General features: G+C 33.0%; 1 long non-coding RNA gene across 1 annotated transcript; it reads left to right on the forward strand.

Moving 5' to 3' along the window:
* Positions 1 to 17,490: 17,490 nt before the first annotated feature.
* LOC149568717 (uncharacterized) lies at positions 17,491 to 18,540 on the forward strand. The gene is made up of 2 exons (XR_016361699.1): positions 17,491 to 17,535; positions 18,280 to 18,540. It is a non-coding gene; the product is annotated as an uncharacterized LOC149568717 (long non-coding RNA).
* Positions 18,541 to 23,588: the final 5,048 nt, after the last annotated feature.

A 23,588-nucleotide genomic window follows, 5' to 3' on the forward strand; every position in this document is an offset into this window, starting at 1 on the left:
CCAACCAATGAGTCCTAATTTTGTTTTGCCTCTTTCTATTTCATTTATTATATTTTCTTGTTTGCCAGGTGGAAGTCTTTCAATTGGTTTAAGTTGCAAAATTTGTTCTTCTTCTTGGGGAGGGTTTTGGTATTGATTTTCTTGAGGGTTTTGAGTTTCTTGGGGATTTTTCGGTTGATTATTGACATTTTCTAATAAAAAATTAATTGAAATCTAAATAAATAAACAAATCTAAAGAAAATTTGTAAAAACCCTGCAAAACAATATAAAAAACCTACAAAAAAATATAAAAAACATATCAAACAATGCAAAATGAAATTTAGATTACATACAACATGTTTGTGATCTTGTATTTCATTGGCGAAGAGGCACATTGGCAAGGTAGGTGGTGAAAACTTTGATTTTCTACAATTCGTGTACGTGTTGCTATGAGGAGAGGGCAAAAAAAAGAGTTAAAATGAATGGGCTGCAGGTATGTAGCCCATTTATAAGATTTTGATTTTTTAAAACTATTTACATGCTATTGAAAATTGAAAAAAAAGGGTTGTCACCTTTTTGGCACCACAACTTGGTGTACATACCCAATGCTAAGTTCAAAAATATGCTAATAAGTGTAAGGATTGCAACCTAAAATGAGTGTCATATCAAAAATTACCATAAAATGAGGAAAAGTCTACAAGAGTCAAGGTTGATGTGCACATTCACTAGTCAACAAAATATTAGTCCACATTACATCATAAATCAATTCAATTAAAAATCAACTATTCCCTTATCTCAATGCTTTCAAATAAGTTTCACAATACCTTAAAATCACAACAATGCACACACATACCTTTGCTTGCTTACCATACCTTGGTATTACATAGAATTGACCGTATTAGTGGATAATTCATATCTACTTCATATTATACTCATACATATATATTCACAATCATTTCGGTTCATTCACAATGTCAAGAGTGACCTTTTTTATTTTTTTGGGATATGATTGAAAATTTTGATTAATGCATTGAAGAAAACACATTAATTAAAGGGGGAAGAATGTCACTACCCATTTTTCAGAGACCTAATAAAGTGATATTTTCATTGCAACCTTGGATTAGTTGAAGCCATTTGGAATCAAAATAATATTAATAACAGATGCATATTGTAATGCCCCACCCAAAGATCCTTGGAACACAAGGATAAAATGTGCACTGAATAATTTTTTTTTCTTAAGATAAGTTATTAAATCAACAACATAAAGTAACCATATACAATAATGAAACATCAAAACAAGGTGATACGAATAGGGAACATGGCTAAAATCACATATTGACCTACACCAACGGAAGTCTTACAACACTTGCAAGGATCTCCAAGCACTAAACCATAACTCACAAACCAAAGATCACATGAATTATGAGATTATACAAGAGGATGTTCTCTTTCAAACCCAAAGTAAAAGCTCCTAGCATGGTTAGACAAACAAGTCCATTTCCACTAGTTACAACATAATCAAGAATTACAAGTAGAGACCAACAATGGTCATACACAGCACAAGGGCTCAAAGTTACAACCTCACTCTTGAAATTTTGTTAAGTCTAAAATCCTAAAGCCCTGAAATTTGGCACAGTCTAACCTTTTGAAGTCCTAAAATTTCTCAAAATATTTATCTTAACTCAGAGAGCTCTGGACCTATCTCAAATGAATCGTCACATATATTAAAATATTTCTTAAGAATATATTAAAATATGTCAACTTATACTTAAATGACATATTTTAAACTCCATAGAAAATATGTTTTGAACTAGGAAGGTGTGGAACCTGGTAGGGTGTCCAAAACCAACTTCCAAACTTTCCTCAGCCAAGCCAAAATGCCCATTATTTTTCATGCGAGGAGACATTGATCTGTAGTTTGGCATGAGACTTTGCTTCTCCACACGAGACCTTGCCTAACTGTGCGAGAGGATTTGTATTGCTTCATGCACAGCTTCGCAATGTCATGCAGTCTTTGCATCATATTGCGCAACCCTTGCATCACATTGCACGAGGAATGCCAACAACAAAACATTGAGGCCTTGCCCTTCTAAGGATGTGTCTGATTTACTTTAACCTCTTTTTCTATTTTCTCCATATTTTGTAGTAGTTTGTTTGATTTTAGTATCATTATGATTTTATCATCAATTCCCATGCAACTTCTTACTTTTTAAGGAAGATTTTTGTATTTATATCAAATAGGGACTTTCTATTCCATTAGATTGTTCAATACAGCTCAAACTTGGAGATGCTTCAAAAAGATTTGATGGTTTAGCCTGACTTGTACTTTTATAAGTTCAATTATTCAAGTAAATTGTGGATTGTGGGCTTGCAATTTTCACTGCAGATTTTTGTTTGACATCATTATGCTTTGTTTATTGCAATTATTTGTTACATGGTCAAATATTTGTTCATTGAGAAATATGCTCTCTACTCTTACTCATTTTCTCCAAGTTAACTCTTAAGGAAATCAATAATTCCCTTGTATCCTTGTGTTGTCATGGTTCTTATTTGGCCATCAAAAATGTTTTCTCTTGATGGGCCACGTTCTGTGTTGTGGCACCATCTCAATCCATCGCCTATTTTCTAGTCTTCATCATCTAACACTAGTTATCCCTACTTTCTCTTATTACCCTATCTAATTCTTGTATGTTAATATATGATGTTGTTTTCCCATTTTGATCTTATTGATTATCTATTCTTCATATTCAAATTAATCACTCCTCTAATTGATATCTTCTTTCTCATCCCTTAGCTATTTAGATCTAGTGGAAAATCGAGTAAATAGCTTCTTTTACATTTAATTAAGTAGTTGGTATTTGTAAAGTTTGAATTATAAGGGATAGTTTGTGAATTTGAATTAGTTGATTAATAGTAATGATTCTTTTAATTCATATTATGAAAAAGCATGAAGCGATTTATTTATATAGTAATTTGTTCATAATATATATATACATACATACTTGTAATTTATTTATTAATTACAATCAATACAATAATATAATAGATTGATGTGTTACCTTATTCTCTAATCCAACTAATTTCAAGAGTTTTATTTGTTAATGTTGCTCTTATGCTCCTCTAAGTTAAATACATCTACGATTCACGATATACTAGGTATAAAATGAGATGTCATGTGATGCAATTCCATTACTCCCTATAGTTTTACTTGTTTAGTATTTCTCATGTTAGGCTGGGTATTTTTCATATTTACTAGATTTTCCAGTGGAGCTATATAGCTAAGAGATAAGAAAGAAGAATCAAGTAGATGAGCGATTAGTCTGAATATGAAAAATAGATAATCAATAAGAACAAAATGGTAAAACAACATCACACCTTGGCATGCAAGAATTAGATATGGTAATAAGTGAAAGTCAGGACAGTTAGTGTCATATGATTAAGATTAGAAAAGAGGTGATGGATTGAGATGGTGTTGCAACAAGGAATGAGGCCCATCAAGAGAATACATTTTTGATATCCAAATAGGAACCATGACAACACAAGGGAATTATTGATCTTTCCTTAAGAGTTAACTCAAAGAAAATGAATTAAACTACAGAGCATATTTATAAACCAACAAATATTTGACCATGTAATAGACAACTGGAGTAATAAAAGTGTAATGATATTAAATGAAAACTGCAGCGAAAATTGTAAGTCCACAATATGTTTAAATAATGCAAATCCTTTTAAGGGCTCGTTTGGTTGTGGGAATACAAATATGGGAATAGGAATTGTTATTCTGGAATAGAAAATAGGAATATATATTCATATTCTTTGTTTGGTTCAGCTAGAATTCGATGGGGAATTCACAGACCCAAAGTTTTCTAAAATAAATAAAACTGGAATAGGAATACATATTCCAATTCCAGCTATTGAGGTGGAATTAAAAATATTTATTTTTGGGACGAAATTGGAATACATATTCCTATTTTATTCCAAGTCGCAATTCTGATTTGGTGCACCCAGACACAAAATTCAAAATTTTAAGAATTTACATATGCCAATTCCACTTGTATTCCCGTTGCCAAACAGACTTAAAAGTTAGATTGAAACAACCCAATGAAATTGAAACTTCCTATTCAATATAAATATACAAATATCTGCCTTAACAGTAAGAAGTTGTGTAGGAATGGATGTTGAAATCATAATGATACTGAAATCAAACAAAACTGATGTGAAATCTAAAGAAAATAGAAAAATAGGTTGAAGTAAATGTCAGAAGCCAAATGGGTGAAAATATTGTCTTTTAGCATAAACATTCTGATAGAAAATGAAGCGTCAAATCATGAAGTTACATGATCACTTCAAAATAGGAAGAGACACCTATGCTAAAAGGAATAACAGAGTCAATAAGTGTAGATATAAAAGTAGTAAGGTTCGACAGTAAAAACTCGAGGAGCGATGACCAAGGAGAAGACACAACCTTAGAAAATCTCACATAGCAAGGAAAACTTTGAAATTGTCAATTATATTTCTAAGAAAAGTTTTGAATGAAACCAATACAAACAAGTAGACCATTCTCTAATCAGCCGAAAACCAAGTCCACAATGATACAGTCTTCGCCAATAGTCCCCAAACTTGCCACTGACTCCCAACTTTTCCCCCACAATCAAAAGGACCTCTTAGATGTCCCTTGGAGCATGGTCAAAGGCCATTCTATTTAACTTGTAAATTCCAGGCTACCAGCCATATATCAATGTCCATTATCTCAAACCACCTACATTATGGCCTTGAGAGAAGAAAGAAAAAACAAATAGAAACATCAAAGGAATCATTTACAATCCAAAGTCTTTTAGGCTGGTCATGGTGATTTAGGAGCTAGTAAGATGCAAACTAATCAACCAATCCTTAATCCAAGGCTAGATAACATGGAAGCTCAGGTCAAAAGAGAAATAAAGAAAAATCTAGTGCTTAATCAAGCTTCCTATTACTCCGACTACCTAATCTTGGAGGAATCTAAAGGCTAATGGCGTTATACAAAAAATGCATCCAATATTTCAGTTTGACATTAATTTGTTGGTTAAGCGGAGAAAAATTATAAGGTACGCATGCACGACCATATTCAATAAAGTAGGTGAGGATAATATAGATGGCAATTTCCTAGGGATCTCACTAATATGCAGAACAAAAACAAGACGATGCAAGAAAATGTTGAAACTAAGGTGTTATACAAGTGCAATTAACAAGATTATAGCAATAAATTTCACAAATAATGCTAATTGAGAGGAGAATGAAGAATTTCTTGAAAGTTATATACAGTTAACCTTGAATAGAATATATGCGCATACCTCTGAGTATCAAGCAAAAGAAAACAATAGAAGAAAACCATTGAAGACAATGAGTTCCCTTCCCAGTTTTCAGCGCTTCCCCCACCTCTTCCCTCAACTCTCCCATTTAACTTAAAAATATGCATGTTGTCCCAATTAGCAGCTAGGGAGTACGTTTTAGTTACTGTCAGATGATGGTTCTAAAAAAAATTAGTACTAAATTAGATTCCCCCAATAAATTTGTAACTGCTATTCAAAATCTAGGTCATCAGTATGCAACGTAAACCTGTTATTAATATTATTTTGATTCCATTTTTCAATATATATATTTTTAAAAAGAAAATGGCTTCAACTAATCCAAGTGGCAATGACCTATTTGGTATCTGAAGAATGGGTTATATGACAATAAGCCATATATCCATAGACACATCTGCATCCAAACTACAAAAGGCACATCCTGTAATGTAGGATTTTATGTACTCAATCATATTAAGATATTAAGAATTGAACCATATCCACAAATACACCCGCATCCAAACTGCAAAAACATATTAAGATTTGAAGCATTGTTGAATAAAAGTTTTGACCACACAAAATAAGTTTGGAACAAAATCATCAAAAACAATCCAAGATTTCACAATAATAGAGAAACAAAATTCCTTCTCAACTTCCAATCAGAATTTACTACTACTAAACTTTTATCATATGGGATCAACACTCCTACTAGTTTCCTTTCAAGAGTTTCTGTTGATAAAGAATTGAGCAGGAATAGGAATTGAAGTCCCATATGTGAGGTCCCACATGGTAGGAGTCTTGGAAAGATAAGATGCGCCATCTAAAACACCATGTAAATATTGAACCATTAATAGAAACCACAGAACACATGACAAACCTTTTATGTGGATAAATCTAAGAGCTTAACAAAACCTATGACTTTCTCCTCAGAACTCTATTTTATCAATGCCACAGAGAGTCACAAATAAAGGAAACAACTAGGTGGAGGGTGTGTTAGGGCATGAGATATTTTGTATCAATTTAGGAACCACTCTTCTACTGTTGGTTACAAATCCACACCATCTTAATTATTGACCTCCTCTCCATTTCAAATGGAATACAAAAAAATTACTTACAAATCATGACAAATGGTACAAGTGGCAATGGGTTTAATTCAATGTTACTTTGGAATGTGTTTCCAATATGTTTTTCAGCCATCCCCGTCTTGGATAAGTTTCAGGGATAGTGTATGCCTAAGGGACACTGACTTTGATTTCTAGAAGATATTTGTCTTTGACTCTTGAAGTAACAAAGTAAGAGAAATTTGAAAAAATTAACTTTGCTAATTCTTATATTTTAAGTTTCTATTATGTATAAGAGCATGCTTTGTCTATTCTTTATGAATCTCTAAATTTTTCTACATATTTTAATTTGATTTCCTTATTGTTATATAGTTGTCCCCAAAATTGCACAAAAAAGTTGTCATCCCAAAAACTCGTCCCCTGATCTACCAATCCCAGAAATTTGGGGTAGCACTAGTTTTAATTTACCATTTGTGAGCTTTTCTGTAGATGGGTTGTTCAACACATATACCGCTGTAGAATGCCTCTCAGCACAATAAAATATTAGCTATAGATAGAGAGAGATACAGCTATAGAGACCTTTCCTTTAACATATTACAGAAACTTGAAGTCTTCCTATAATCATTATTAATATTAATGTATCAGAATGTCTCTAATATTTTCTTCAAATTAATACATTTAAAATAGAGATTAACTATACATCGAAGGAGTTCTTGCTAAATTTGCTTAGAAACTACAATCAGCTATATTACAAATGTGAGAACTAGAATACAACCACCAAGAATGTTGAAAATTACATGTCAGTGGAAAAGGAATGAACCCAGACAATACTACAGTTCTTTACAAAACTTTTCCCTTAGGCATTCTTGCAAAATCGACAACTGTCCCTCCCTAACTAATACATCTTCATCTAGTTTGTTTACTTTGAGCTTAAGTGTTCCAACTTCAGCAATGAGTTTAATGTTTTGCAAGGTAAGTTGTTCTGCATCTTGCTGAAATCCATTCCTTTCTTCTAAAACTTTGGGTATCTCTGCTCTTAACAACGTCAGTTCTTTCTGACATTCTTCTAAGTCAATCTGTAAACATTTTATGGTATTTTCCTTCCCTCCAAGCTGTAGATAAAATATATCACAGCATTAGTGCTCATAATCTGAACTAAATATAATGCTCTTCAAAAGTAAGTTAATCTTCCATTTAACAAACTGTTTGACATCCTAAATATAAACAATTGAAAGCATGACAACACATACCAGAACCTCCAAATCTTTCTCTTTCTGGTTTGAGAAAGTGAGCCTAGCCTGTAGTCTTTCAATGTTACTCCTCAAAACCTCTTGACTCCTTTCAAAAGTTGCAACTTTTTCCTCAGTTTGTTCTACATCAGCCACATTGGAACATAATTTCTCCCGTAGAAGCTTGACCAGTAAAGTTTTGGCTTTAAGTTCTTGCTTTAGTTGTTTGAAAACCTCCTCACTCTAAAATAGCAATGAAGAATAATGGTTGATCACAAAACCATGTTAATGAACACTCCCTAAAATAGCAAAATAAATAACATTAATTACCTCTATATGCTGTTGTTCCTGTTGATATGCCTCTGGATTTGCTGCATGTTGCTTGAGGGATTCATCATAGGATATATGAGAATTTTCTTTCAAGATTTCTTCTTGCATCCACACACTATTCTTCCAAGATGAAACTTCTTTTTGCAATTGTACATTTCGCTCAGCCAGATCTTGGATCCTCTTTCTCATCTTCCTCTCCTCTGACCTAATTTTTCCCAACATAGAAGCCCATTCATTTGACCGCCTATCTATCTCCTTTTCTAATGTCTGCTGCAGATCATTCTTCTCACTCTCCAGTATCTTTGTTCGACATTCCATCTCTTCTTCGATCAACCTTAGCGATTCAGTTGCTGAAGATGTTTCTCTCTTGTTGCTGGAAAAGATGGAAGTGGTTGATGAATGACTTTCTCTGTGATGGCGTACTGAATGGGGAGATGACCGCTTCGAATGTGGAGATGAACGCTTGGAATCCCCTCCCCCAGAGATAGTTTCCTTTGGAATAGCAGAAGAATTATCTGCCATCAACTGCTTTTCAAGCAAATTCTCCTTCGAGCTATCGCTTCCCTTCTCCAAACAGGGCAGCCCATCCTTATCAACCCTCTGGCAGGGTAAATTATTACTGATATTGTTGTATGCAGAGATCTGTTTCAATGGAAATAACCCCTGCATCGCTGCAACACTAGCAATCACCTGTAAAAATTAATCCGTGTCATTTTCAAGCCGGAAGTAAACTGAATTATAAAAAGCATAGTCGAACACATTCACACCAAAAATGAATGGTTACAGCCTCGGCCGTTAGATTTGAAAGATGGCATTATAGTACCAGACAGCACAGGAGAACCCTAATGACGGTGAATTCCAGGCAGAGCTTCACACTCTTGCTCGCATCGCTGCTCCACATGGACGACAGGGGCGGCTTGGATCCTGCTCAAACCAGTAAACGTATAAACATCGGGAAATTTAAGAATACAAAGTTGAAAGAGTATGGCGATGCAGGTGAAGAAAAATTGGGGGTTTCAAACATCTCGGCGACAGTTAAAGAGGGTACCAGGTTGAGAAGCACGACAATGAAGCAAGAATTGGAATAATGAGAAGTAAAAGGCACAAAGTAAAAACTAGAGTGAGGAGATATGCACCAGAACATTTGGATAAAATGGAAGCGCTGATATTCTGCTTCTCCTGCATGTCCCTCGGATGCAAGACTCCCATGCATAAAAGAAAAACTATGCAAACCACGTGCTTCAAGGTAATCGCATTCATTTTGTTTATGTAACTGCGACCCTTGCCTTGAACCTGTGAGAGGATGAACGGTTAGTTTCAGGAGAAGGATAGCTTAATTGTTCGTATGCATACGGAAATCTCATTGCATACTGATTTATATATCCTGTAATTTTATGAAGCCGTTGCAGCTGTCTTGAATGCGAATTAGGACACCTGTCCTCTTTAATTTCATTCAATTCCGCGCATTTAAATTCTCGGAGGGGCTGAGAAATATTAATGTAGGGACTTAATTTTGCGTAGATACCGAAGGATGGATATGTTGGAGGAGCATTTATACCCTGTTTATCCCTCAATCTTTTTACTGTCAAAAATTATGCAGTATCTAGTTGGAAAATCTTACATAGATTCCCAAACTGAAACTGCATATCTTTAAAGATTGAAGAACTCGTTTCCATACGCGTTCATACACTTCTCCTGTCTTTGCTTTCACCCCACCTGCCAAGACACTCCTCGTGATATCTGCTTCCACAACAGTCAATTCGCAACTTTAGGTATCTTGCTTCTCTGGGCCCCCGTGAAAACCACCAAAGTGAAAGTGCTCAGATACAACTCTGTAGTTCAGGTGATTCTTCAGGGGACTAATATCTTCACCGCCGAGAGCCATCCGATTCATTTGCATGGGAATGACTTTTACATTGTGGGAACGGGATTCGGCAACTATAATCCCAAGAAAGATCCTAAAAAATTCAATCTTGTGGATCCTGTCATGCGCAATACCGTCAATGTTCCTGTCAATGGATGGGCTGCTATCAGATTTGTAGCTGACAATCCTGGTAAGATATATCTTTTTCTTTCATCTAAATTTGTGGCATGATCTTTGTATTTGCAAATTCTAATTATAGTTCGATTCAATTTTTTAAAATCATACCCACAACGAAATCTAAAATCGGAATACATTGTTATGAAAATCTTGATCATTCTTCTCGATGTCGTATCCTTCAGCACACCTTTAGGTAGCCTTGGGAAGTTGGGTGATCACCGTAGAATCAAGTCCGTTCTTGTTGAAATGAAAGGAATGGACATAAATCCAAATGTTATCACTTATACCGCTCTCATCCGGAGGATGCGTGAAGAGGAGAGAGTGAAGGGGATATTAGCATATCCGATAAAGAGGACTTCAAATCACTGTGTAAAAGCAATCCTTCCCTTTGCCCACAAAATTATTCATTTGCAGAATCGAGTTAAGGTTAATTTGGCCACCAACATTAAACCCACACAGAAACCAGCCAAGATCAGTCTACCCTACAAATTAGCATTAAAAGGGTATTGTTGTTTATATTGTGAATATTATAGTTTCTCCTATAAAATTATAGATAACTACTGAATTTTGAATATATATTTCATTCGTTGGTTTTATTAAAATTATAGATAACTTACAGAATTTTGTCGCTTGCCTGTTTTTCACGGTGCGCAGGACAGTTAAGATGTTGTGGATGGTGTATTGGTCGACAACAGGTGCAACGAGAACTATAAAGAAGATAAATGCTCTGTAAACTGTTCCTCTCTTACATTTTGAAGGGGGAAAGAAGCTTGTGAGGAAATTACCCGTCGGAGCAGCAACTATAGAGCTTTCAATAGCTGTGGGTAGGTACCGAATTGCTTATAGTACTCTTTCTTACACAACATAAAAACCTAATATTACTACGCTGAAGATTCAATTTTAATGTTTTATGAGTGCTGTTTGAACGATATAGGGTGAAGTGGAATATGAGTTTGTGAGTGTTATGTTATAGCATCAACAGGTATGTTCCAAGAACGAACGGCTTAAACATCACATATTATGGAATTTCCCTATAGTTCATGATGTATTGGTTCATTCATGGGAGAAAGAATGTCTGGTTATTTTCAAATATTATTATTATTATGGAATTTCCCTATAGTTCATGATGTATTGGTTAATTCATGGGAGAAAGAATGTCTGGTTATTTTCAAATATTATTATGCAATTTCTAGCTCATGAAGTATTGGTTCATTAATGGGGAGAAAAAGTGTCCAATTATTTTCAAGTAAGAATATTTGACTGTTCTTCTTTGGCTGGATGGAAGGATTTGGATGAGGTCCACATCCCAATCAGTAAGAAATGCTAGTTAGTTAATATCTTGAAATAAAGAATAATCAACCTCAATATGGAGAGTGAAAAAACTTATTTGGGAAAAATGTCTTAGCAGTAAGTACTCGGTGAAAAAAGGATACAAATCTTTAATCAAGATGGGTATTCAGAATGGAAAGGGAGAATTAAAATATTGCTAGCATGATGCCATTATAACCAAAGAATGTTCTTTTTAATGGTTTTTTATCTACCATAGGATACTCTCTAGTGAGAGACTTATAAGGCTGGGAATCACAGATCACTTCTCTTGTATTTTATGTAGAAAGACAAAGAAGATGTTCACCATTTTCTGATTAAGTGTGAGTTTTTTCAAAATTGTTGGAAATAATCTTTGGGTAAGTTAGGCTGGGAAGGTCCCGTCTTGTCCACTCCCTAATTTTTTTACTTGGCTTTCTCTTGTCGAATAAGGGGTCTATTTTGCAAAGTTTAAGAAGATTTATCTTTCAATAGTTGTATGAGGAATTTGGTGGGAGGAAAAAAGGATATTTAGGAGTGAACCTATGAGAGTTGATAAGGTGTGTGCTCAGATAGAGTCTTTATTTTGAGAAATAGTTAATACCTTTTCCATAAGATCATAATCTCTTTTCTCTACATATACATCAACAGATAATAAAAATTTAAATAAGTGGCAGAAAATAATTGTACTATTCAAAGGGCCCTAGTTGGTAAAGCATGGAAGGTAGATATAAGGAAATTAGTAAGGTGGGAAAAACCTATTGATCCCTTTGTCAAAATGAATTTCAATGACACTTTCAAGGGTAACCCAAGAGACTAGGGATAGGTGTTGTATTTAGAGACCGCAAAGGCCATATTCTCAAAGCATTTTTTAGAACTCCATATACTACAAAAAATCTAGAAGAGACTATGGTTTTTTTAGATAGTGTTAGAGAAGAAATCCTATCTAATATTAGTCATATTCATATTCAGTGTGACTCACAAATTGTGATTGGTGTTCTTGCCACCAAGAAAGTGGTCAATTGGGAGCTCCAATATGTGCTGGGGGAGGCATGGAATTCGTTTCTTTGCTTCCTCGAATTCAAAATTTCCAATTGCTATAGAGAGGCCAATATAGTTGTAGATTCATTAACCAATCTAGGGGAAGCATTGGAACATGGGTCCTCTACTGTGATCTACCCCACCTCCACATATTAAGTTTGGATTCAAATGTTTCCACCCCTCTTATCTCAGAATTAAAATGATAATTTCTCTCATTAGGCATTTGGAGGTGTCCATTATATTTACAAGACCAGGGGCTACATGGTCCCACTAAGAAAAGTCTCATATTATCTTCCTTTCTAAAATCCATAGATGTTTCCCTGTAAGTAAGATAGTCTATGATGATAATACTAGTAGATCATGTGAGGTTCTTACCACCAACATCACATAGTTTGCAATGTAAGCCTTAAACATCACACACTAATGAAAAGGTTAAGCTTGGAAAGAGTAAGTCAACTTTGACTATTTTACACTTTTAGCCTAGGAATCAAGCCTTAATGAGTGATGTTTAAGCTATCAATATTTGCAGTGTCTTTAAGGGACCGTGCAAACTTAAGAGAAGTAATTGAGCTTGGCATCCTATAAATCTTGGGGTAACCACTTTGCATTGAACTACCCCCCACCCTGTGCCCATTGCACCCGACTCCTTCACTTCCATTTCATTTTGTGTTTCAATTTTTTGTCCTCTTAACCTCCATCAGAACTTGCTACCTCTAAATTTTCTATATGTTCGGTACTAGGGGATATCATTTATCCATCTCTTGGTGACATTCAGGATCTACCTTCCTTGTCTTGTCATTTCTTGAGCTAAGAATTATGTTGGAAATCCCCTACCTTCATTGTTGGTTATCGTGGCTCCTCCCAAGGTAAGGCTTTGAAACATGTTGGTGGTATCTGTGTGGGTTTGAATGGTGTTGTCAAGTTCCTGCCTGACTGCTTGGGTAGTGTGTTGCTCTTACCCTTTTTTCTTCCATGGTCTTCTAGGAACATCCTTGGGATTTGAGCTTCTTAATGTTGTATATTATATATGATGTTTTCCACCACCCTTAAACATCACACACTAAGGAAGAAACTAAGCTTGAAAAATAAGTCAACATTAACTATTTAACAATTTTGGCATAGGAATCAAGCCTTAGTGTGTGATGTTGAAGCCATTTGAACTTTACCTAACTTGATCCTTGTGTTTTTCTTCCTCACACTCCCAACAGGGGGATTACAAAGTTCTATGATCGTAACACTAGCCAATTATCACCTTCATCTCTTGCAAAATTTATAACATGGGGTGTGAATCCCTACAACAACAAAGTTTGCTGACTGATATAATTAATAGAAGCATTTCACTTAAGATGAATGAATGGGTCACTTGTCTTGAGCATTAACTATTATAGTCAATGTTGACTATTATTAACATGATGCATCTATTTTTGACTCACTTCCAAGCTTCCCTTATGGGTTTATCATAGTGTGCTTGATTCATTAGGATCTTGTGGCCTGGTTTATGTATTGGCTTCCCCATTTTAGAATATATATATATATATATACATATATATATATACATATATATATATACATATATATATATATATACATACATATATATATATATATATATATACATATATATATATACATATATATATATAAACATACATATATATATACATATATATATATATACATACATATATATATATACATATATATATATATATACATATATATATATATACATATATATATATATATACATACATGTATCTATATATACAGATGTATAGATATATACACGTATGTATAGATATATCTATATATATATATATATATATATATATATATATATATATATATATATATATATATATATATATATATATGGGAAAGGATAGGGACTTTTCTTTCCCATTCTTTCTCCCTTGAACTCTTGAATCAGTTTCAATTCAATCTTTAGATCTTGAACTAATTTTAATTCAATGAAGTATGGTGGATTGTGACCTGTATTAAAAAAATAAAATTTAAACATTAACTACACTACAAAATTCATGGAACTCTTGAACTATAAAATAATCCTAAAAATCTTACCATTTCCCTCTAAAGTTTTATAGGAAGGTACCTTCATGGAATGCTACTATAAACTTAGATTAAGGTAAGAATCTCAATTTTATTACCTTCTTACCCAATAGAGTGGAAAAATCAATATTCTTTAAAAGCCAAAGAGTCAAGAACAAGGTTCTTGGAGTTCCCATAATGAGTTTGTAGACCACAAGCATCAGCTATGAAATCCAACTTGAATTTCTTTCCACGGTGCCTTGAAAGTAGCTTGAGAAGAAGAAATTCAAGGCTCGACTTGATTCCACCTTCAATTCATTTGGATATAGTAAACTCTTGTAGACCCATCTAGTTGTGTACCACCACCTAGTTTCTACTTAGACACAAATCCACAATCTTTTTACAAAAAAAAAAAAACCAAATACAATAATATCACCATTTACAAATTCCAAAATTATTTTTTAAATTTTATTGTAAAACTATCTTATTTATTTCCAAATTATATTATATTATATTATTCATTTTATTTTTATTTATGAGTTAATTATAGTTATAATTTTTCTAGCCAAAAAACAATGTCTCAAATTTTTATATATTAATTGAATGAAAAATAATTACAATGTTAAGGACATCTACATAATAGACTATGAAAATTTATATTTTTTTATAAATTAATATTTCATACTTTTGAGTTTTTACAATAGAAATAACTTCTATTTGTTTCTCAGCATCAAAAAATATGATAGTGTTACTAATAAAATAAATTTTTTTATTAGTACCATTTAAATGTAGAAAAAAAACTTTCTTTTAAATTTTCTCTTATGGATATTATATTTTATAAAATATTTATGATATAATTTAATATTTTTTACACTTGAGGAGGTAAACTTATTGCCTTGGAACGAAAGAAGTACTTGAAAACTTCGGTAGTGTGACAACTTCACTAGTGTTTAATAGGTAATCTGAGCTATTCTCTTTTTAATTTCATTTCTTCATACATAAACACAAATAATGTATTTTTGTCAAATTTAATATATTTTCTCTATACTTTCTCATAGATATGGTGAGGAGGTTTCTCTCACGACTAATGACTACATGGAAGCATCAACACATGCATTAAATATTCTATGGAATGCAATTCAAATATTGGATCGAATATCTCTTCCATTAGATGTAGTACTAGAATTCCATGACTTGTCTGAAGAGATTGGTATAGAAGAATTAAAAAATGAAATAGAGGATGCAATAGATATCCATTGGCCAAATTCAACAGAAGAGATAAATAATATTAGTGCATGGGAAGCTATAGCTACTTATGAAAAGAAGGAAAATTCTTCAAAAGCTTACTCTTAAAATGTTAATCACATTAAAACATAAAACTTGTTGTAGTATATTCTTTTGATTCAATATTGCCTACACTAATGGTGAAAGCACTATTCAACTGTTGTTTATACAATATTTTATCCAACTGTATTGTAGATGCTCATGTCAAGTTTCTTTTCCTTGACATTTCTAATATTGTGCTTCATAAATGATACTAAAAGTGAATTGATTATTCAAATAATAATTTATTTTTTATTATTTTCTCAAATTCCAAAATATTTTTGCAAGGATCAAGATAATACCATTCTTTGATATTTCCTTCAACTACTTTGAGTTAAATCAATTAATTTCAGTGAAAGTTGGTACTTAAACTCACTCAAAAAACCTTCATTTCTCACATAATCACCATCTTGATTTACTTTTTGTGGGTGCCATGTATTGAGTCTTCTTTATGCATACACTTGAAGTATAATCATAGTCTTGCTTTTTTAATTGAGGGTTCACATCCACAAATTTGTTTTAGATATTCCGAGCATGAGCTTTGGCTCATCCCAACTGAACATGTTTTTGAATGTTGGAGTCTTACACTCAAGAAGACTAAGCCTTGGCAGGCTCATTAAGAACCTTTCAACTTTACCAATAAACTAAGCGCCCATTGGCGGTAGTCTTAATTTTGATTATTTTGCAAATAAAGACAATATTGTCTCCCTTATTTACTTTTAAATATTGATAAAATTAATATATGTCTAATCCGTTAAATTGAATAATTTTTAAATTTAAATCTAAATTATTTCTTTTATATATTATGAATATTATTTCAAAGTGTAACTGTTGTTATTTTATAATTATTTAATTATACTTATATAGACTAAGTAGAGTAAATAATTTGGAATTCAAACCATATATTAAAATTCAAAAGAATTGTATGAACCTTCTCTTACTCATAGAAATAGTAGACACTAATCTTTTTAAGTTGCCTACCGATATTCATAATTTTAATTCACAACGTCCAACAAACATTCTAGATGAATTGGTCTTCAAAAAGAACACTAAAAGAAATTTAAATGATTAGTCAAAGAAAGGAAAAGTTTTATCTTGGGACTCCACCATGTTGCTTTTTAAGGAGTCAAGATAATAGGAAGAAATTAGAATAATCTGTGGGACTCTACTATGCGTATGTTTTTAAGAGGCCATTATAATACTTTTCTTGGATGTTTCCTTCACCCAATCTAGGTTGATCTAGTTGAGTAATGTTAAAGTGGGTACTTCAGAATCTTGGATTTGAATGATAAGACTTCCCTGCAAATTTGAATTAGTTAAAGTTGATCGACATGGCTTCCAAGGTCTTTACGTTGAATGGTTTGGTCAAATTTGACCAACATGGCCTTCAAGCTCCTTACATTGAATTTGTTCATCTAGCGGCTCTATAGATACGTTGAGATGATTTTTTCATTAATGTTAAATTAGTGCAGGTTAAAGAACATTAAGCTGATAAGCAAAGCAAAGTATAACATTAATGTAACATTAATATAAAGCTGATAATTAAAGAGCATTAATGTAACAAGTGTGAAAAGAAAAGAGTTAAGCTGATAAAAGCATATATGTATGCAATAAGTAACAACAAATATTACCGTGTAAAAGTGATTCTTCTCTTTTCTCTCAAAATAATTGTGTTACAAAATCGAGTTACTTAATTATATTATGCATAGGAGAAGAAAACCTGTAAACTATCAATATATTTTTACTTCGTAGTTCCTTTTAACCGAATTCTGAGAGTTCTTACTTGTTTTTCATTGTGTTAATAGTGGTGAGCTGGAAGACAACTAGACCAAAGAATATCACAATAAAGGATTCATGTGAGTAAATTGCCTTTCGGAGCTGCTAGGAACTTTCAATAACCGTCGATGAACACCTAATTATTTATGCTGCTGATTACAATATAAAAATCTTATTAAGCTGATGATGTTGTAATTTAATCTTTTATGATTACTCTTCTTATAATAGTACGACGTGGAATAGGATTAATCTTTTATCTTTTATGATGTAAAAATCATAAAATAAAAGGTCTAACAAATATTTATCTTTGAATCTTTTTATATTGATTAGTTTGGAGTTACTCAGTTTTTACATATTTTTTTTTCAGATTCGAAGAATTAGTTATAGTACTTTTGTTCTCATAAGAGATGGATTCATGTTGAATCACTACTCATGAAACATGGGGTCAATAAGTTTGACTCAAAATCACACAGTTAAATCCTAATAGCAATATCACAATTTGACTTGCTGTGAAAATTATCTCCTACTTATCAATAATCTATTTTTAGACTACTAACTTATATAAATTTCAATAAACAATATATTAATATAATCTAGACATCTACTTTCGAAAAAAATATATTGATCACTATTTATCTTACAAAACTTCAAAACTTCGGAGGGTATCAAGTAATGTGAGTTGTGTTTGGATTGTTCTTTGGTTAGTGAAATTTATGGATATCAATAGTGATGGTGGTAGGCACTACCTTTTTTTAACAGAAAAGTATATAAAAATTTCGCTTACATGACAACGCACAATTTATTTTTTAGCTCTTCATGTTCAGGACATGGTTTTTTCAGATCATCATGGGATCGTTTCAGTTCCTCATGGTATTTTTTCAGCTCTTCGTGGGATTTCTTCAGCTTCTCATGCGATTTTCTCAGCTTCTCGCCATGGGATCGTTTCAGCTCCTCATGAGAGTTTTTCAGTTCCTCCTCAAGATTGCGAATTTTTTCAGCTGACACTGAAATTTCTTCCATCTTTGATATCAGGACACGTTTGTTTTCTTCCATCTGAAATAATGTAATCCAAATCAATTTCCAAATTCAAACAAAGGTTAGCTTTGGAATAGGTAACCAAAATAAATCATATGCAAGGAAAAACATTTGGGTCTCACGTTCAGTTCAAAACCAAGTTTGGTTTAAAGAGATACACATTTTTTCATAATTTCCATTTTGATAATCACTTTGAACAATAATCAAAGTGGAAACAAAGGAAGTTGCCCAATGCTTGAATGACAATTAATAATGTTAAAATGTAAGTTCCAAACACAGACATGAAGGATAAAAATTCAGAAAACAATCTGTCATGATAGACATTAGCAAACAAAAAACAAAGAAGAATGGAAGAAAGCGAGAAAACCAATCAAAAGATACAAAACCTTTGTGTTGTTGTTTATACATGTAGAACAAGTGTCGCATAGTGACTTGTATTTGCCTTAAACTATAATAGTTTAATAATATTAAAATAAAATAGTATATTAAACTTACTTAAAAAATAGAATAGTATATTAAACTTAAAATAGTTTAATCCTTTAATTAGATAAAATAGTATATTAAACTTTAAATAGTTTAATAGTTTAATTAGATAGAATAGTATATTAAACTTAACGATTAATAATTATAAAAGTCAATTTATTTGATTCTAATGATAATATTTAATATAATTGAATTTAAATTTTAATATTTTTCATAAAATCATAGATATAAAAAACTACTAATATTCAATTTCTGATTTAAAAATATATCATTCTATTTTTTAATATAAAAATATTCATCATAAAAATTGATTTATAATTTATAATATAAATATAACTAGCTATATATACCTCTATATATATTACGCCGCGAGGCGCCTATTTTTATTTAATCCCAAAGTTATTTTAATCGAAGTTGGGATTAATGAAAATAAAAATAGGTGCCTCGAGAACGATTACTCTCGGCATAATATATATAGAGGTATATATAGCTAGTGGCAGTCGCGGCGCAATAGGAAAAATATTTACTTTTTATTTTTTATTTTGATAAGGTTACTATAAAATTGTTAATTAATTTTTAATTAGAGTTGTATGAAGTTAGTATAAAATTATGCTTCAAAATATTTTTAAAATTTTAATATAAGGAGTTTAATATAGATTAAAAATATGTTTTTTATTTTTGGGATATTGTAATGTAAAATGTTATAGTCATACATAGATATATGGTTAGGGACAAAGTTACCATTATAGTTAATGTTAACCTTAGGGATAGAATTAGGGTTAGGGTTAGCATTAGAGTTAGGGTTGGAGTTAGGGTTAGGGTTTGAGCTATGGTTAAGGTTAGGGATAGAGTTATGGTTATGGTTATTGTTAGAGTTATGGTTATGGTTTAGATTAGAGTTATGTTTATGGTTAAGATTAGGGTTAATGTTATGGTCATGGTTAAGGTTAGGGTTAGAGTTAGGGTTATGGTTATGATTAGGGTTAGTGTTAGGGTTATAGTAAGGCTAACGTTAGAGTTATGCTCATGGTTAAGGCTAGGGTTAGAGTTATGCTTATAGTTAGGGTTAGGGATAGGATTAGAGTCCAATTATGGTAGAGCTAGAATTAGGGTTAGAGTTAGGTGTAGAGTTATGTTTATGGTTAAGGTTAGGGTTAGAGTAATGCTCATGGTTAAGGTTAGGGTTACGGTTAAGGTTTGAGTCAAATATTATTTTAAATTTAATATAAGGAGTTTAATTTAGATTAAAATATATATTTTATTTTTGGGATATTGTAATGTAAAATGTTATAGTCATACGTAGATATATGGTTAGGGACAAAGTTAGGGTAAGGGTTTGAGCTAGGGTTAAGGTTAGGGTTAGGGTTAGATTCTAATTATGGTAGAGTTAGATTTATGGTTAGAGTTAGGGGTAGGGTTAAGGTTAGTGTTAGGATTAGAATTAGGGTTAAGATTAGGATTGGAGTTAGGGTTAGGATTAGAGTTATAGATAGGGTTAGGGTTAGGGTTAGGGTAAGGTTCTAGGTTAGGGTTAGGGCTAGGGTCAGGTTTAGGGTTAGAGTATGAGTTAGGGTTAGAGTTTGAGTTAGGGTTAGGGTTATAGTTTGAGTTAGGGGTAGACAGAGCATTATAATTTGGGTTAGGATTAGGGTTAGGTTTAGGGTTATGGTTAGAGTTAGGGTTAGAGCTAGAGCTAGAGTTAGAGTTAGGATTAGAATTAGGGTTAGTTTTAGGGTTTGAGTTACCAATAGAGTTAATTTTATAGTTGGGTTAATGTTAGAATTAGGGTTAGGGTTAGAGTTTTGAGTCAAGGTTAGGGTTAGAGTTAGGGTTAGGGTTAAAATTAAAATCCAATTATGGTAGAGTTAGATTTACAGTTAGAGTTATGGGTAGGGGTAGGGTTACACTTACAGTTAGGGTTAGAGTTAGATTTAGGGTTAGGGTTAGGGTTAGGGTTAGGTTTATATTTAGAGTTAGGGTTATATATAGAGAGAGTTATATCAATGTTAAGGTTAGGGTAAGGGGATTGAGTCAGGGTTAAGGTTAGAGTTAGGGTTAGGGTTAGGGTTTCAGTTAGGATTAAAGTTAGGGTTAGGGTTAGAGTCTAATTATGGTAGAGTTAGATTTACAGAAAGAGTTAGATTTAGGGTTAGAGTTAGGAGTAGGGTTAGGGTTAGGGTTAGGGTTAGAGATAGGGGTAGACAAAGGGTTAGGCTTAGGTTTAGGCTTAGGGTTAGGGTCAAGGTTAGGGTTAGGTTTAGGGTTAGAATATGAGTTACGGTTAGAGTTTGAGGTATAGTTAGGGCTATAGTTTGAGTTAGGGGTAGACAGAGTATTAGAATCCTAGCTACGATTAGGGTTAGGTTTTGGGTTACGGTTATGGTTACGGTTAAGGTTAGAGTTAGGTTTAGGGTTATAGTTATAGTTAGGGTTAAAGTCCAATTATGGTAGATTTAGATTCAGGGTTACAATTAGTGGTAGGGATAGGGTTACAATTATAGTTAGGGTTAGGGTTAGGGTTAGAGTTAGAGGAAGGGTTATATTTAGAAGTTTTCTTATGGTCACAGTTATAGTTAGGAGGGGAGTAAGGGTTGGGATTTTAGATTATATTTATTATTATATAAGGTTCCCTATATAATAATATGTATATTCCCACGCTCATGGATAAGGTTAGGTAAAGAAGTAGGACTGTGGTTATTAGTGTTACATTTAGAATTTCATTTAAGAGGGCATTGTGTGCTATTTTTTCCCCCTATTCAACCCATCACTGATGTCTGATCTGAGAGACCTTAAATGGGATAGGTTCTTTGCAGAGGGTTAACATCGCTAAAGTTGGCGGCTAACATTTTGTGTTGGCTCGGTTTCTTCATTGACCACGCTGGATCATTTTTTCTTGGTCGGGTTGATTCATGCTGCGAGATTCGATAACTCTTATTTCTTCGCGAGCTATCTTCCCATCTTCCCAAAAGTGCAAGATGTTTCCATGCATTCCCATTCTAACGTTTCTTTATATGCTAGTGTCTTCGAAACACTCTAAAGCCTAGAATTGCACAAGATGCTGCCATGCATCTCCATTCTGATGCATCGTCATGCTACATTGTTTCTTCAATTCTCTGAAGCCCAAAATTGCATCATGCTACCATGCATTGCCTTTCCAACATTTCCTCACTCCACAATTCTTTCATGAGTCTTTAAGACCCAAAATTGTGCCACATGGAGGGGTTCACACCTTTTGTGCTATCTGCTTTGTTTGTTGGGAGGAATCTCTTCACTACATCTTAGTCATCCATTGGAAATAAAGCCAATCTTGATCGACGAATGTGACTTAATCCTTCATTGGGAGGAGTTTCCTCGTTGCATCTCAGTCATCCTTTTTGAGGGGAGAATCTACATCGACAGTTGTGACTTAATCCTTCATTGGTGAGGATTCACGATGCATCTATGCCGTCTATTTCGAGAGGAAGACCTTCATCAATGACCATCATTCATTTTTGGGGAAACCAAATTCCCCCTTGGGATCAACCTTGCATTTTTTGTGGGAGGTTAAGACATCATGTTATCTCTTTTCATAGTTTTTTGCCAGCGACATGAATGTCTTTCCTCTTCTTTCCATGAGTCTCCATTCTAGCGCCTCCTTAAGTTGCATTGTTTCTGCAATGCTCTAAAGCCCAAAATTGCATCATGCTACTACATGTCACCTTTATGACATTTCCTCACTCTGTAGTGCTTTCGCAAGGCTCCAAGACCCAGAATTGTGCCATGTAGCGGGGGTCCCCACCTTTCTTGCTATGGTTACAATTTAGATTTTAGGGTTATGGTTAGAATCAAGGTCAATTCTAGAGTTTATAGAATATTTAGAGTTAATATTAGGGATTAAATATACATGAGGGTTAGCATTGGGTTGTATGATAATTACAGTTAGGATTATAGTTAGATATATCATTTAGATTAGGTTTTAGTCAGGGTTTAATTAGACTTAAGATTAGGGTGAGGATCAAGGTGAAGTCTATATTAGGGTTCATATCATGGTAGGATTGAAACTAATGTTAGGGTTAACATTGAAATTATGATTAGGGGTAAGGTGAAGATTTATATTTGGTCATGATTGTGGTTTGTGCTAGGATTAGGGTCTAAGCTATGATTAATTTTATGATTGTACCTTTAGGGTTAGGGTTTTGTTTAAGTTTATGATTATGGTTACAACTATGGTTTATGGTTCAAGTTTAAAGTTGGGAATGTGATTAGGATCAGGGATTAGTAAATTTTTTAAGAGTTCGGTTATAGGTTTACACCATGGTTAGGACCTTGGGACTGGATTTAGAGTTTAATATCATGGTTATCCATATAGGTATGTTTAAGATTTTGATCAATATTTTGGAGTTTTTTTTTACATTATGGTTAAGGGTTAGATTTTAGGGTTAGGACTATAAGCAATATTAGTGTGTAGGTTTTTGGTTTAGATTATGGTTTGGACTGAGATTTTCATTATATCAATAGGGATATGTTTTAGTGCTATAATTATAGTTTAATGTTGGATTATAGTTATATTGTACATCATTGTTGGGGCTAGGGCTAAGGTAGGGGTTGTTGTTAGGGTTAACTAAGGATGACAATT

This window comes from Cupressus sempervirens, chromosome 3, assembly GCF_028749045.1.
Source record: "Cupressus sempervirens isolate cs-2001-9-10 chromosome 3, ASM2874904v1, whole genome shotgun sequence".
Lineage (NCBI taxonomy): Eukaryota > Viridiplantae > Streptophyta > Pinopsida > Cupressales > Cupressaceae > Cupressus > Cupressus sempervirens.